This window comes from Poecile atricapillus, chromosome 30, assembly GCF_030490865.1.
Source record: "Poecile atricapillus isolate bPoeAtr1 chromosome 30, bPoeAtr1.hap1, whole genome shotgun sequence".
Taxonomy (NCBI): domain Eukaryota; kingdom Metazoa; phylum Chordata; class Aves; order Passeriformes; family Paridae; genus Poecile; species Poecile atricapillus.
Genome location: NC_081278.1, coordinates 1220064 through 1232978, shown reverse-complemented (window position 1 = coordinate 1232978; position 12915 = coordinate 1220064). Strand labels below are relative to the sequence as shown.

The 12915-nt window shown below is 49.6% G+C and overlaps 1 long non-coding RNA gene across 1 annotated transcript; it reads left to right on the top strand.

Annotated features, from left to right (window-relative positions):
* The first annotated feature begins 5677 nt into the window (after positions 1-5677).
* LOC131589919 (uncharacterized) lies at positions 5678-6680 on the top strand. Its single transcript, XR_009279883.1, has 3 exons — positions 5678-5815; positions 6100-6504; positions 6578-6680. It is a non-coding gene; the product is annotated as an uncharacterized LOC131589919 (long non-coding RNA).
* The last annotated feature ends 6235 nt before the right edge of the window (positions 6681-12915 follow it).

Sequence of the window (12915 nt, the reverse complement as noted above, 5' to 3'; positions counted from 1 at the left end):
CCCACACCCTGAAGCCACGCCCACCCCTGAAAACCACGCCCCTTGGCTGAGAACACGCCCAGAATGAGGTGAAGCCACGCCCACACCTAAAGCCACGCCCCCGCGTGGAGTAGGACACGCCCACTGAGAAGCCACGCCCACTGAGTGGCAGAGGACACCCCCAAAATGAGGGAAGACCACGCCCACCCCGCAAAGCCACGCCCCCGGATGACCGAGGCCACGCCCCTATGGTATTAGGACACGCCCACTCTGTAAAACCACGCTCCTGATTGGCTGAGGATGAGAGGAGGAAGCCACGCCCACCATTGGATTAGGCCACGCCCACTGTGCAAAGCCCCGCCCCTGATTCAACAAGGACACGCCCACTCTGTAAACCCACGCTCCTGATTGGCTGAGGATGCGAGGAGGAAGCCACGCCCACCCTGCGAAGCCACGCCCCCAAAGTGGCTGAGGACACGCCCAGAATGCTGAAAAGCCACGCCCCCAGTGGATTAGGCCACGCCCACTGTGCAAAGCCCCGCCCCTGAATCAACCAGGACACGCCTACCCTGTAAAACCACGCTCCTGATTGGCTGAGGATGAGGAGGAAGCCACGCCCAGCCCGCGAAGCCACGCCCCCAAAGTGGCTGAGAACACGCCCAGATTGAGGAAAAGCCACGCCCCCAGTGGATTAGGCCACGCCCACTGTGCAAAGCCCCACCCCAGAGTCAACAAGGACACGCCCACCCTGTAAAACCACGCTCCTGATTGGCTGAGGAGGAGAGGAGGAAGCCACGCCCACCCTGTGAAGCCACGCCCCCAAAGTGGCTGAGGACATGTCCAGAATGATGAAAAGCCACGCCCCCAGTGGATTAAGCCACGCCCCCTGTGCAAAGCCCCGCCCCTGAGTCAGCAAGGACACGCCCACTCTGTAAAACCACGCTCCTGACTGGCTGAGGATGAGGAGGAAGCCACGCCCACCCCGATAAGCCACGCCCCCAAAGTGGCTGAGGACACACCCAGATTGTGGAAAAGCCACGCCCCCATTGGATTAGGCCACGCCCACTGTGCAAAGCCCCGCCCCTGAGTCAACAAGGACACGCCCACTCTGTAAAGCCACGCCCCCTCCGTGGCCACGCCCACTCAGCCATATAAGGACAGGCCACGCCCACTGTAATGCCGGGGCACGTCCAGGCCACGCCCATAATCGGGTACGCCACGCCCCCTTTTAGGCCACGCCCACCGCTCAGCACAAGGCCACGCCCACCAGAGCCTGGCCACGCCCCCTCCGTGAGGCCGTCAATTTATTATAAATAAAATACAACATTAATTAATTAAATAGCTTTATTTCATTTATTAATTAGTTATTAATTCATTAAAAATAAAACATTTGAATGCAAATAAATTGTTTATTATTTTTTATTTATAAAAAATAAAGTATTTATTTCCGTATTTATATCAGTGAACATAAAGCCAATTTTTATTTTTAATACAAAAAAAGAGTGGTTTTTATTAATTTAACAGTTAATTAACAATGATTAATTAATATCTAGAAGGTATTAATAGCCAGCTAATTAATAAGTACATTTATTTACATAGAATATATAAAACTAATTTTAATTAAAATTTTTATATGAAGCAAATCCCTATCAAAATTAAGATTTATTAATATAAAATCTATTTCTACAAAACGCTTAATTAATATCTAGAAAGTATTAATGGCCAGCTAATTAAATAATTACACCTATTTGCATCAAATATATTTAGATTTAATTAATTTTAATTAAAGATTTTTATAAGAAACAGATCCGTATAAAAAGATTTATTAATATAAAATTTATTTCTAAAAAAATAAACGTTAATATTTAATTAATTTAATAATTATCTTATAAACATCTGATTAATTTAATATCTAATTAATTTAATATATAATTAATTTAATAATTATCTAATAAACATTTAATTTATTTAATATCTAATTAAGGAAGTTTAATATCTAATTAATATCTAGAAATTTTTAAAGTTAATTAATACTTACACCTATTTGCATAAAATATATTTAGATTTAATTAATTTTAATTAAAGATTTTTATAAGAAACAGATCCGTATAAAAAGATTTATTAATATAAAATTTATTTCTACAAAAATTAATATCTAATAATTAATATCTAATTAATTTAATAATTATCTAATAAACATCTAATTAATTTAATATTTAATTAATTTTAAATCTAATAAATTTAATAATTATTTAATAAACATCTGATTAATTTAATATCTAATTAATTTAATATTTAATTAATTTAATAATTATCTAATAAACATCTAATTAATTTAATATCCAATTAATACGTTTTAATCTAATTAATATATAGAAATTTTCAGTGTAAAGATGATTAATAATTACACCTATTTACATCAAATTTATTTAGATTTAATTAATTTTAATTAAAGATTTTTATAAGAAACAGATCCGTATAAAAAGATTTATTAATATAAAATTTATTTCTAAAAAAATAAACGTTAATATTTAATTAATTTAATAATTATCTAATAAACATCTAATTAATTTAATATCTAATTAATTTAATATCTAATAGTTTAATAATTATTTCATAAACATCTGATTAATTTAACATATCATTAATTTAATATCTGATTAATTTAATAATTATCTAATAAACATTCAATTTATTTAATATCTAATTAATAAAGTTTAATATCTAATTAGTATCTAGAAATTTTTAATGTAAAGTTAATTAATAATTACACCTATTTGCATAAAATATATTTAGATTTAATTAATTTTAATTAAAGATTTTTATAAGAAACAGATCCGTATAAAAAGATTTAGTAATATAAAATTTATTTCTACAAAAATTAATATCTAATAATTAATATATAATTAATTTAATAATTATCTAATAAACATCAAATTAATTTAATATCTAATTAATAAAATTTAATATGTAATTAATATCTAGAAATTTTTAATGTAAAGTTAATTAATAATTACACCTATTTACATCTAATATATTTAGATATAATTAATTAAAATATTTTATACAAAACAATTAAGATTTACCCATATAAAAAATGCTTAATTAACCATTAATTTATGCTAATTAACTGCAGAATATTCAGATTATATCCAATAATATTAATATTAATTATCTAATTAATGCATATTAATTACAGCACTGTCCTTGTGTCCAGTTGGCCACGCCCCCCAAGGCTCCCCCAGCAGTTAATTGGTTAATTAGTTAATTGGTTAATTAACTCCCAGTTACCCCTCCCAGTGCTCTGTTAATTGGTTAATTGGCTAATTAATTAATTGTTTAATTAACTCCCAGTAATCTCTCCCAGTGCTCCCTTAAATGGTTAATTGGTTAATTAGTTAATTGGTTAATTAACTCCCAGTAACAGTTCCCAGTGCTCCCAGTTCCCCTTCCCAGTGCTTCCTTAATTGGTTAATTGATTAATTGGTTAATTGGTTAATTAACTCCCAGTAACCCCTCCCAGTGCTCCCTTAATTGGTTAACTGGTTAATTGGTTGATTAATTAATTGGTTAATTAACTCCCAATAACCTCTCCCAGTGCTCCCAGTAACCCCTCCCAGTGCTCCCCTAATTGGTTAATTGGTTAATTAGTTAATTGGTTAATTAACTCCCAGTTACCCCTCCCAGTGCTCTGTTAATTGGTTAATTAATTGGTTAATTAACTCCCGATAACCTCTCCCAGTGCTCCCAGTAACCCCTCCCAGTGCTGTGTTAATTGGTTAATTGGTTAATTAACTCCCAGTAATACCTCCCAGTGCTCCCCTAAGTGGTTAATTAGTTAATTGGTTAATTAGCTAATTAACTCCCAGTAATACCTCCCAGTGCTCCCCTAATTGGTTAATTGGTTAATTAGTTAATTAACTCCCAGTAATACCTCCCAGTGCTCCCCTAATTGGTTAATTGTTAATTAGTTAATTGGTTAATTAACTCCCAGTAACCTCCCAGTGCTCCCAGTTCCCTCTCCCAGTGCTCCCTGACTTGGTTAATTGGTTAATTGGTTAATTAATTAATTGGTTAATTAACTCCCAATAACCTCTCCCAGTGCTCCCAGTTCCCCCTCCCAGTGCTCCCAGTAACCCCTCCCAGTGCTCCCTTAATTGGTTAATTAGTTAATTGGTTAATTGGTTAATTAACTCCCAGTAACCTCTCCCAGTGCTCCCAGTTCCCTCCCAGTGCTCCCTTAATTGGTTAATTAGTTAATTGCTTAATTAACTCCCAGTAACCCCTCCCAGTGCTCCCAGTAACCTCTCCCAGTATCCCCAGTTCCCTCCCAGTGCCCTCCCAGTGCCCTCCCAGTGCCCTCCCAGTATCCCCAGTGCCCTCCCAGTATCCCCAGTTCCCTCCCAGTTCCCTCCCAGTATCCCCAGTGCCCTCCCAGTATCCTCCCAGTATCCCCAGTATCCCCAGTTCCCTCCCAGTGCCCTCCCAGTATCCCCAGTGCCCTCCCAGTGCCCTCCCAGTTCCCTCCCAGTATCCCCAGTGCCCTCCCAGTGCTCCCAGTATCCTCCCAGTGCCCTCCCAGTGCCCTCCCAGTATCCCCAGTTCCCTCCCAGTTCCCTCCCAGTGCCCTCCCAGTGCCCTCCCAGTTCCCTCCCAGTATCCCCAGTATCCCCAGTGCCCTCCCAGTGTCCCCAGTTCCCTCCCAGTATCCTCCCAGTATCCCCAGTTCCCTCCCAGTATCCCCAGTGCCCTCCCAGTATCCCCAGTTCCCTCCCAGTTCCCTCCCAGTATCCCCAGTTCCCTCCCAGTATCCCCAGTGCCCTCCCAGTGCCCTCCCAGTATCCTCCCAGTATTCCCAGTGCCCTCCCAGTATCCCCAGTGCCCTCCCAGTATCCCCAGTTCCCTCCCAGTTCCCTCCCAGTATCCCCAGTGCCCTCCCAGTGCCCTCCCAGTATCCCCAGTTCCCTCCCAGTATCCCCAGCGCCCTCCCAGTGCCCTCCCAGTTCCCTCCCAGTATCCCCAGTGCCCTCCCAGTTCCCTCCCAGTATCCCCAGTGCCCTCCCAGTTCCCTCCCAGTATCCCCAGTGCCCTCCCAGTATCCCCAGTTCCCTCCCATTGCCCTCCCAGTATCCCCAGTGCCCTCCCAGTGCCCTCCCAGTATCCCCAGTTCCCTCCCAGTATCCCCAGTGCCCTCCCAGTGCCCTCCCAGTTCCCCCAGTGCCCTCCCAGTATCCCCAGTATCCTCCCAGTGCCCTCCCAGTATCCCCAGTTCCTTCTCAGTGCCCTCCCAGTATCCCCAGTGTCCTCCCAGTTCCCTCCCAGTATCCCCAGTTCCCTCCCAGTGCCCTCCCAGTATCACCAGTGCCCTCCCAGTGCCCTCCCAGTATTCCCAGTTCCCTCCCAGTGCCCTCCCAGTATCCCCAGGGCCCTCCCAGTATCCCCAGTTCCCTCCCAGTGCCCTCCCAGTATTCCCAGTATTCCCAGTTTCCGCCGAACCCCAAAGATCCCCAAATCCCGGCGGGTTCCAACAACTTTAATGGAGCAAGGGGGGGACAAAACCAGTTCGGGCTCCCAGTTTGAGCTCCCAGTCTGTCCCAGTTTGGGCTCCCAGTCTGTCCCAGTTCGGGTTCCCAGTTCGGGCTCCAATCCCAGTCTGTCCCAGTTTGGGCTCCCAGTCTGTCCCAGTTTGGGTTCCCAGCTGTCCCAGTCGCTCCCAGTTGCTCCCAGTCTGTTCCAGTTCGGGTTCCCAGTTCAGGCTCCAATCCCAGTCTGTCCCAGTTTGGGCTCCCAGTTTGCCCCAGTTCAGGCTCCCAGTCTGTCCCAGTTTGGGCTCCCAGTCTGTCCCAGTTTGGGTTCCCAGCTGTCCCAGTCGCTCCCAGTTGCTCCCAGTCTGTTCCAGTTTGGGTTCCCAGTCGCCCCCAGTCACTCCCAGTCCATCCCAGTTTGGATTCCCAGCTGTCCCAGTTGCTCCCAGTCCGTCCCAGTTTGTGTTCCCAGCTGTCCCAGTCCCTCCCAGTCCATCCCAGACGTCCCTGTTTGGATTCCCAGTCCATCCCACTCTCTCCCAGTTGCTCCCAGTCCATCCCAGTTTGGGTTCCCAGCTCTCCCACTCCATCCCAGTCGCTCCCAGTCGCTCCCAGTCCCTCCCAGTTGCTCCCAGTCCATCCCAGATGTCCCAGTTTGGGTTCCCAGTCGCTCCCAGTCCATCCCAGTTTGGGTTCCCAGTAGCTCCCAGTCCCTCCCAGTTGCTCCCAGTCCGTCCCAGATGTCCCAGTTTGGGTTCCCAGTCGCTCCCAGTCCATCCCAGTTTGGATTCCCAGTCCATCCCAGTCCGTCCCAGATGTCCCAGTTTGGGTTCCCAGTGGCTCCCAGTAACTCCCAGAAGCTCCCAGTCCATCCCAGATGTCCCAGTTTGGGTTCCCAGCTGTCCCAGTCGCTCCCAGTCCATCCCAGTTGCTCCCAGTCCGTCCCAGTTTGGGTTCCCAGTCGCTCCCAGTGGCTCCCAGTAGCTCCCAGTCCATCCCAGTTGCTCCCAGTCCGTCCCAGTTTGGGTTCCCAGCTGTCCCAGTGGCTCCCAGTCCATCCCAGTTGCTCCCAGTCCATCCCAGTTTGGGTTCCCAGTGGCTCCCAGTCCATCCCAGTAGCTCCCAGTTTGGTCTGGCTCAGGGCTGGGTTTCGGGGGGCGGCTCCGGGGGCCCCCCCAGCCCCAGCAGCTCCCGCAGGGCCGGGGGCAGCTCCTGCCAGAGGGGGAGGGGCCGGGATTGGGGTCACCCGGGGGGGCTGGGGTCACCTGGGGGTCACCTGGGGGTCACTTTGGGGTCACTTTTGGGGTCTGGGGTCACTTTGGGGTCACTCTGGGGTCACCTGGGGGGGTCTGGGGTCACTTTGGGGTCACTTTGGGGTCACCCGGGGGGGTCTGGGGTCACCTGGGGGTCACTTTGGGGTCACTTTTGGGGTCTGGGGTCACTTTGGGGTCACTTTTGGGGTCACTTTGGGGTCACCCGGGGGTCTGGGGTCACTTTTGGGGTCACCTGGGGGGGTCTGGGGTCACTTTGGGGGGGGTCTGGGGTCACCTGGGGGTCACTTTGGGGTCACCCGGGGGGGGCTGGGGTCACTTTGGGGGGGGTCTGGGGTCACTTTGGGGTCACTTTGGGGTCACTTTGGGGTCACTTTGGGGTCACTTTGGGGTCACCTGGGGGGTCTGGGGTAATTTTGGGGTCACTTTGGGGTCACTTTGGGGGGTCTGGGGTCACTTTGGGGTCACCCGGGGGGGTCTGGGGTCACCTGGGGGTCACTTTGGGGGGGTCTGGCGTCATTTTGGGGTCACCTGGGGGACCTGGGGTCACTTTGGGGTCACTTTGAGGTCACTTTTGGAGTCTGGGGTCACTTTGGGGTCACTTTTGGGGGAGTCTGGGGTCACTTTGGGGTCACCCGGGGGGGGTCTGGGGTCACTTTGGGGTCACTTCGGGGTCACTTTGGGGTCTGGGGTCACCTGGGGGTCACTTTGGGGGAGTCTGGGGTCACTTTGGGGTCACTTTTGGGGTCACTTTTGGGGTCTGGGGTCATTTTGGGGTCTGGGGTCACTTTGGGGTCACTTTGGGGTAATTTTTGGGGTCTGGGGTCACTTTTGGGGTCACCTGGGGGGGTCTGGGGTCACTTTTGGGGTCTGGGATCACCTGGGGGTCACTTTTGGGGTCACCTGGGGGGTCTGGGGTCACTTTGGGGTCACTTTCGGGGTCACCTGGGGGTCACTTTGGGGTCACTTTTGGGGTCTGGAATCACTTTTGGGGTCACCTGGAGGGTTCTGGGGTCACTTTGGGAGGTCTGGGGTCACCTGGGGGGGGTTGGGTCACTTTTGGGGTCACTTTGGGGCAGTTTGGGACATCTTGGGGACATCTGGGGCCATTTGGGGACATCTGGGGACACTTTGGGGACACTTTGGGGACATCTGGGGCCATCTGGGGACATTTGGGGACATTTGGTGACATTTGGGGACATTTGGGGTCACTTTGGTGACATTTGGTGACATTTGGTGACATTTGGTGACATTTGGGGACATTTGGGGACATTTGGGGACATTTGGGGACAGCGGGGTCTCACCGTGGTGGCCGCCAGCTGCAGGAAGATCCCCTCGGCCCTGCTCAGCACCTCCCCCGCCTCCAGCGCCACCACAGGGGACACCTGGGGACAGCAGGGCCACCCCGATGTCCCCAACCCTGTCCTGGTGTCCCCAGGGCCACCCCGATGTCCCATCCCAGTGTCCCCAACCCCGTCCTGGTGTCCCCAGGGCCACCCCGATGTCCCATCCCAGTGTCCCCAGGGCCACCCCGATGTCCCCAACCCTGTCCTGGTGTCCCCAACCCTGTCCCGGTGTCCCCAGGGCCACCCCAATGTCCCCAACCCTGTCCTGATGTCCCCAGGGCCACCCCAATGTCCCCAACCCCGTCCTGGTGTCCCCAACCCCACCCCAGTGTCCCCAACCCTGTCTTGGTGTCCCCAACCCTGTCCTGGTGTCCCCAGGGGTCCCCAACCCTGTCCAGGTGTCCCCAGGGCCACCCCAGTGTCCCCAACCCTGTCCTGGTGTCCCCAGGGCCACCCTGATGTCCCCAACCCCATCCTGGTGTCCCCAACCCTGTCCTGGTGTCCCCAGGGCCACCCCAATGTCCCCAACCCTGTCCTGATGTCCCCAGGGCCACCCCAGTGTCCCCAACCCCGTCCTGATGTCCCCAAACCCTCCTTGGTGTCACCAACTCTGTCCCCAACCCCACCCCAGTGTCCCCACCTTGTCCCCACCATGTCCCCAACCCTGCCCTGATGTCCCCAACCCCATCCCAGTGTCCCCAACCCTGTCCTGATGTCCCCAACCCTGTCCCCAAGCCCATCTTGATGCCCCCAACCCCGTCCTGATGTCCCCAACCCCACCCCAGTGTCCCCCCCGTGTCCCCACCTTGTCCCCAACCCCATCCCAATGTCCCCAACCAATTCTTGGTGTCCCCAACTCTGTCCCCAACCCCATCCTGATGTCCCCAACCCCACCCCAGTGTCCCCCCCATGTCCCCACCATGTCCCCAACCCTGCCCTGATGTCCCCAACCCCATCCCAGTGTCCCCAACCCCGTCCTGATGTCCCCAACCCTGTCCCCAACCCCATCCTGATATCCCCAAACCCTTATTGGTGTCCCCACCCTTGTCCCCAACCCCGTCCCAATGTCCCCAACCCCTTCTTGGTGTCCCCAACTGTCCCCAACCCCATCCTGATGTCCCCAACCCCACCCCAGTGTCCCCCGTGTCCCCACCATGTCCCCACCTTGTCCCCAACCCTGTCCTGATGTCCCCAACCCCATCCCCAGTGTCCCCAACCCTGTTCCAATGTCCCCAACCCCATCCTGATGTCCCCAACCCTGTCCTGATGTCCCCAACCCTGTCCCCAAGCCCATCTCGATGTCCCCAACCCCAACCCCAGTGTCCCCAACCCTGTTCCAATGTCCCCAACCCCTTCTTGGTGTCCCCAACTGTCCCCAAGCCCATCCCCAGTGTCCCCAGTCCTGTCCCAATGTCCCCAACCCCACCCCAGTGTCCCCCCCATGTCCCCACCTTGTCCCCAACCCCATCCCAGTGTCCCCAACCCCGTCCTGATGTCCCCAAACCCTCCTTGGTGTCCCCAACTCTGTCCCCAGCCCCACCCCAGTGTCCCCAACCCCCCCCCCTTGTCCCCACCATGTCCCCACCATGTCCCCAACCCTGCCCTGATGTTCCCAACCCCACCCCAGTGTCCCCAACCAATTCTTGGTGTCCCCAACTCTGTTCCCAACCCCATCCTGATGTCCCCAACCCCACCCCAGTGTCCCCCCAGTGTCCCCCCCCGTGTCCCCACCTTGTCCCCAACCCCATCCCGATGTCCCCATCCCCATCCCAGTGTCCCCAACCCCACCCCAGTGTCCCCCCCGTGTCCCCCCCCGTGTCCCCCCCGTGTCCCCCCCGTGTCCCCACCTTGTCCCCGTCGCTGTCCTCGCTGTCCGTGTCCCCCTGGGCCGTGTCCCCGTCGCTGTCGCTGTCCCCGGGGTGTCCCCAGGTGTCCCCAGGGTGTCCCCAGGTGTCCCCGGGGTGTCCCCAGGTGTCCCCAGCGCTGTCCCCGAGCAGCTCCAGGAGGGCACAGGTGACCAAGAGGTGGAAATTGGGGCAGGGCAGCCCCGTCCAGAGCACCTGGGGACAGCAGGGACAGGGTTGGGGACATCTGGGGACATCTGGGGACGTCTGGGGACATCAGCACAGGGTTGGGGACTCCTGGGGACATCAGGGACAGGGTTGGGGACACCTGGGGACATCTGGGGACACCTGGGGACACCTGGGGACACCTGGGGACACCTGGGGACATCTGGGGACACCTGGGGACATCAGCACAGGGTTGGGGACACCTGGGGACACCTGAGACAGGGTTGGGGACATCTGGGGACATCAGGGACAGGGTTGGGGACATCTGGGGACATCAGGACAGGGTTGGGGACACCTGGGAGCACCTGGGGACACATCTGGGGATGTCTGGGGACACCTGGAACAGGGCTGGGGACACCTGGGGACATCAGGGACAGAGTTGGGGACACCTGGGGACACCTGGGGAGACCTTGGGGACACCAGGGACAGGGTTGGGGACACCTGGGGACACCCTGGGGATATCAGGACAGGGTTGGGGACACACCTGGGGACATCTGGGGACACCTGGGGACACCTGGGGGCACTTGGGAGTATCAGGATGGGAAAAAACGTCCCCAAAATCCCCCCAAAACCACCCCAAAAATCCCAAAATATCCCCAAAAACTCCAAAAAAATCCCCAAAAAATTCCAAAAAATCCCCAAAAATCCCAAATGATCCCAAATAATCCCAAATGATCCCAAAAAATCCCAAATTACCCCCAAAAAATCCCCCAAAAGTCCCAAAATAATCCCAAAAATTCCCAAAAAAATCCCAAAAAAATCCCCCCCAAAATCCCCAAAAATCCCAAATGATCCCAAATGATCCCAAAAAATCCCCAATGACACCAAATGATCCCAAATGATCCCAAAAAATCCCAAATTACCCCCAAAAAATCCCAAAAAATTCCAAAAAATCCCAAAAAATCCCAAATGATCCCAAAAAATCCCAAATTACCCCCAAAAAATCCCAAAAAATCCAAAAAAATCCCCAAAAACTCCAAAAATCCCCCCCAAAATCCCCAAAAATTCCCAAAAAATCCCCCAAAATTCCCTAAAAATCCCAGAATATCTCAAATGATCCCAAATGTTCCCAAAAAATCCCAAATTATCCCCAAAAAATCCCCAAAAATCCCAAAAAAATCCCAAAAAAATCCCAAAAAATCCCCCAAAAATAAAAAAAAATCCCCCAAAAATCCTCAAAAATCCCCAAAAAATCCCAAAAGATCCCAAATGATCCCAAAAAATCCCCAAAAATCCCAAAAGATCCCCAAAAATCCCAAAAGATCCCCCAAAAATCCCCAAAAATCGAAAAAAATCCCAAAAATAAAAAAAATCCCCAGAAAATAATAAAAAAATCCCCAAAAAGTCCCAAAAAATCCCAAAAAATTCCCAAAAAATCCCCAAAAATCCCAAATGATCCCAAAAGATCCCAAAAAATCCCAAAAAATCCCAAATGATCCCAAAAAATCCCCAAAAACTCTAAAAAAATCCCAAAAAAAATCCCAAAAAATTCCAAAAAAATCCCCCGAAAATCCCAAAAAATTCCAAAAAAATCCCCAAAAATCCCCAAAAAATCCCCAAAAATCCCCAAAAAATCCCCAAAAATCCCAAAAGATCCCAAAAAATCCCAAATGATCCCAAAAAATCCCCAACTCCCCCGGTACCTCCCAGAGCCGCCGCGTCCCCTCCAATCCCAGTTGCCGCTGGAACCTGAACTGGAGCCACTGGGAGCAGCACCTGCGGGGTCCTCGCGCCTCTGGGGGGACAAAAATTTGGGATTTTCCTGGTTTGGGGAATTTTTCCCATTTTTTGGGATTTTTTCCCATTTTTTTAGGATTTTTCCCATTTTTCGGGGATTTTTTTCCAATTTTTTTAGGATTTTTTTCCCCTTTTTTTTTTTGTTTTTTCCCCATTTTTTCATTGTTTTTCCCAAATTTTTGGGGTTTTTTCCCCATTTTTGGGGTCCCCGAGCCCCTCCCAGACACAAATTTGGGATTTTCCTTTTTTTGGGAATTTTTTCCCATTTTTTGTGATTTTTTTCCCATTTTTTTAGGATTTTTCCCCTTTTTTTTTTGGTTTTTTCCCCATTTTTTCACTGTTTTTCCCAAATTTTTTGGGTTTTTTCCCAAATTTTTGAGTTTTTTCCCCATTTTTGGGGTCCCTGAGCCCCTCCCGGACACAAATTCGGGATTTTCCTGGTTTTGGGAATTTTTTCCCATTTTTTGGGATTTTTTTCCCATTTTTTGGGTTTTTTTCTCCCATTTTTGGGGTTTTTTCCCATTTTTTCACTGTTTTTCCCAAATTTTTTGGGTTTTTTTCCCAAATTTTTGGGTTTTTTCCCCATTTGTGTCTCCCAGATACAAATTTGGGGTTTTACTTTTTTTGGGAATTTTTTCCCTTTTTTTTTTGGTTTTTTCCCAAATTTTTAGGGACTTTTTCCCCCATTTTTAGGAGTTTTTTTCTCCCATTTTTTGGATTTTTTTCCCCATTTTTTCACTGTTTTTCCCAAATTTTTGGGTTTTTTCCCCATTTTTGGGGTCCCTGAGCCCCTCCCAGACACAAATTCGGGGTTTTCCTTTTTTTTGGGAATTTTTTCCCTTTTTTTTGTATTTTTTTCCCCATTTTTAAGGATTTTTTTCCCATTTTTTGGTTTTTTCCCCATTTTTTCACTGTTTTCCCCAAATTTTTGGGATTTTTTCCCAAATTTTTGGTTTTTTTCCCCATTTTTGGGGTCCCTGAGCCCCTC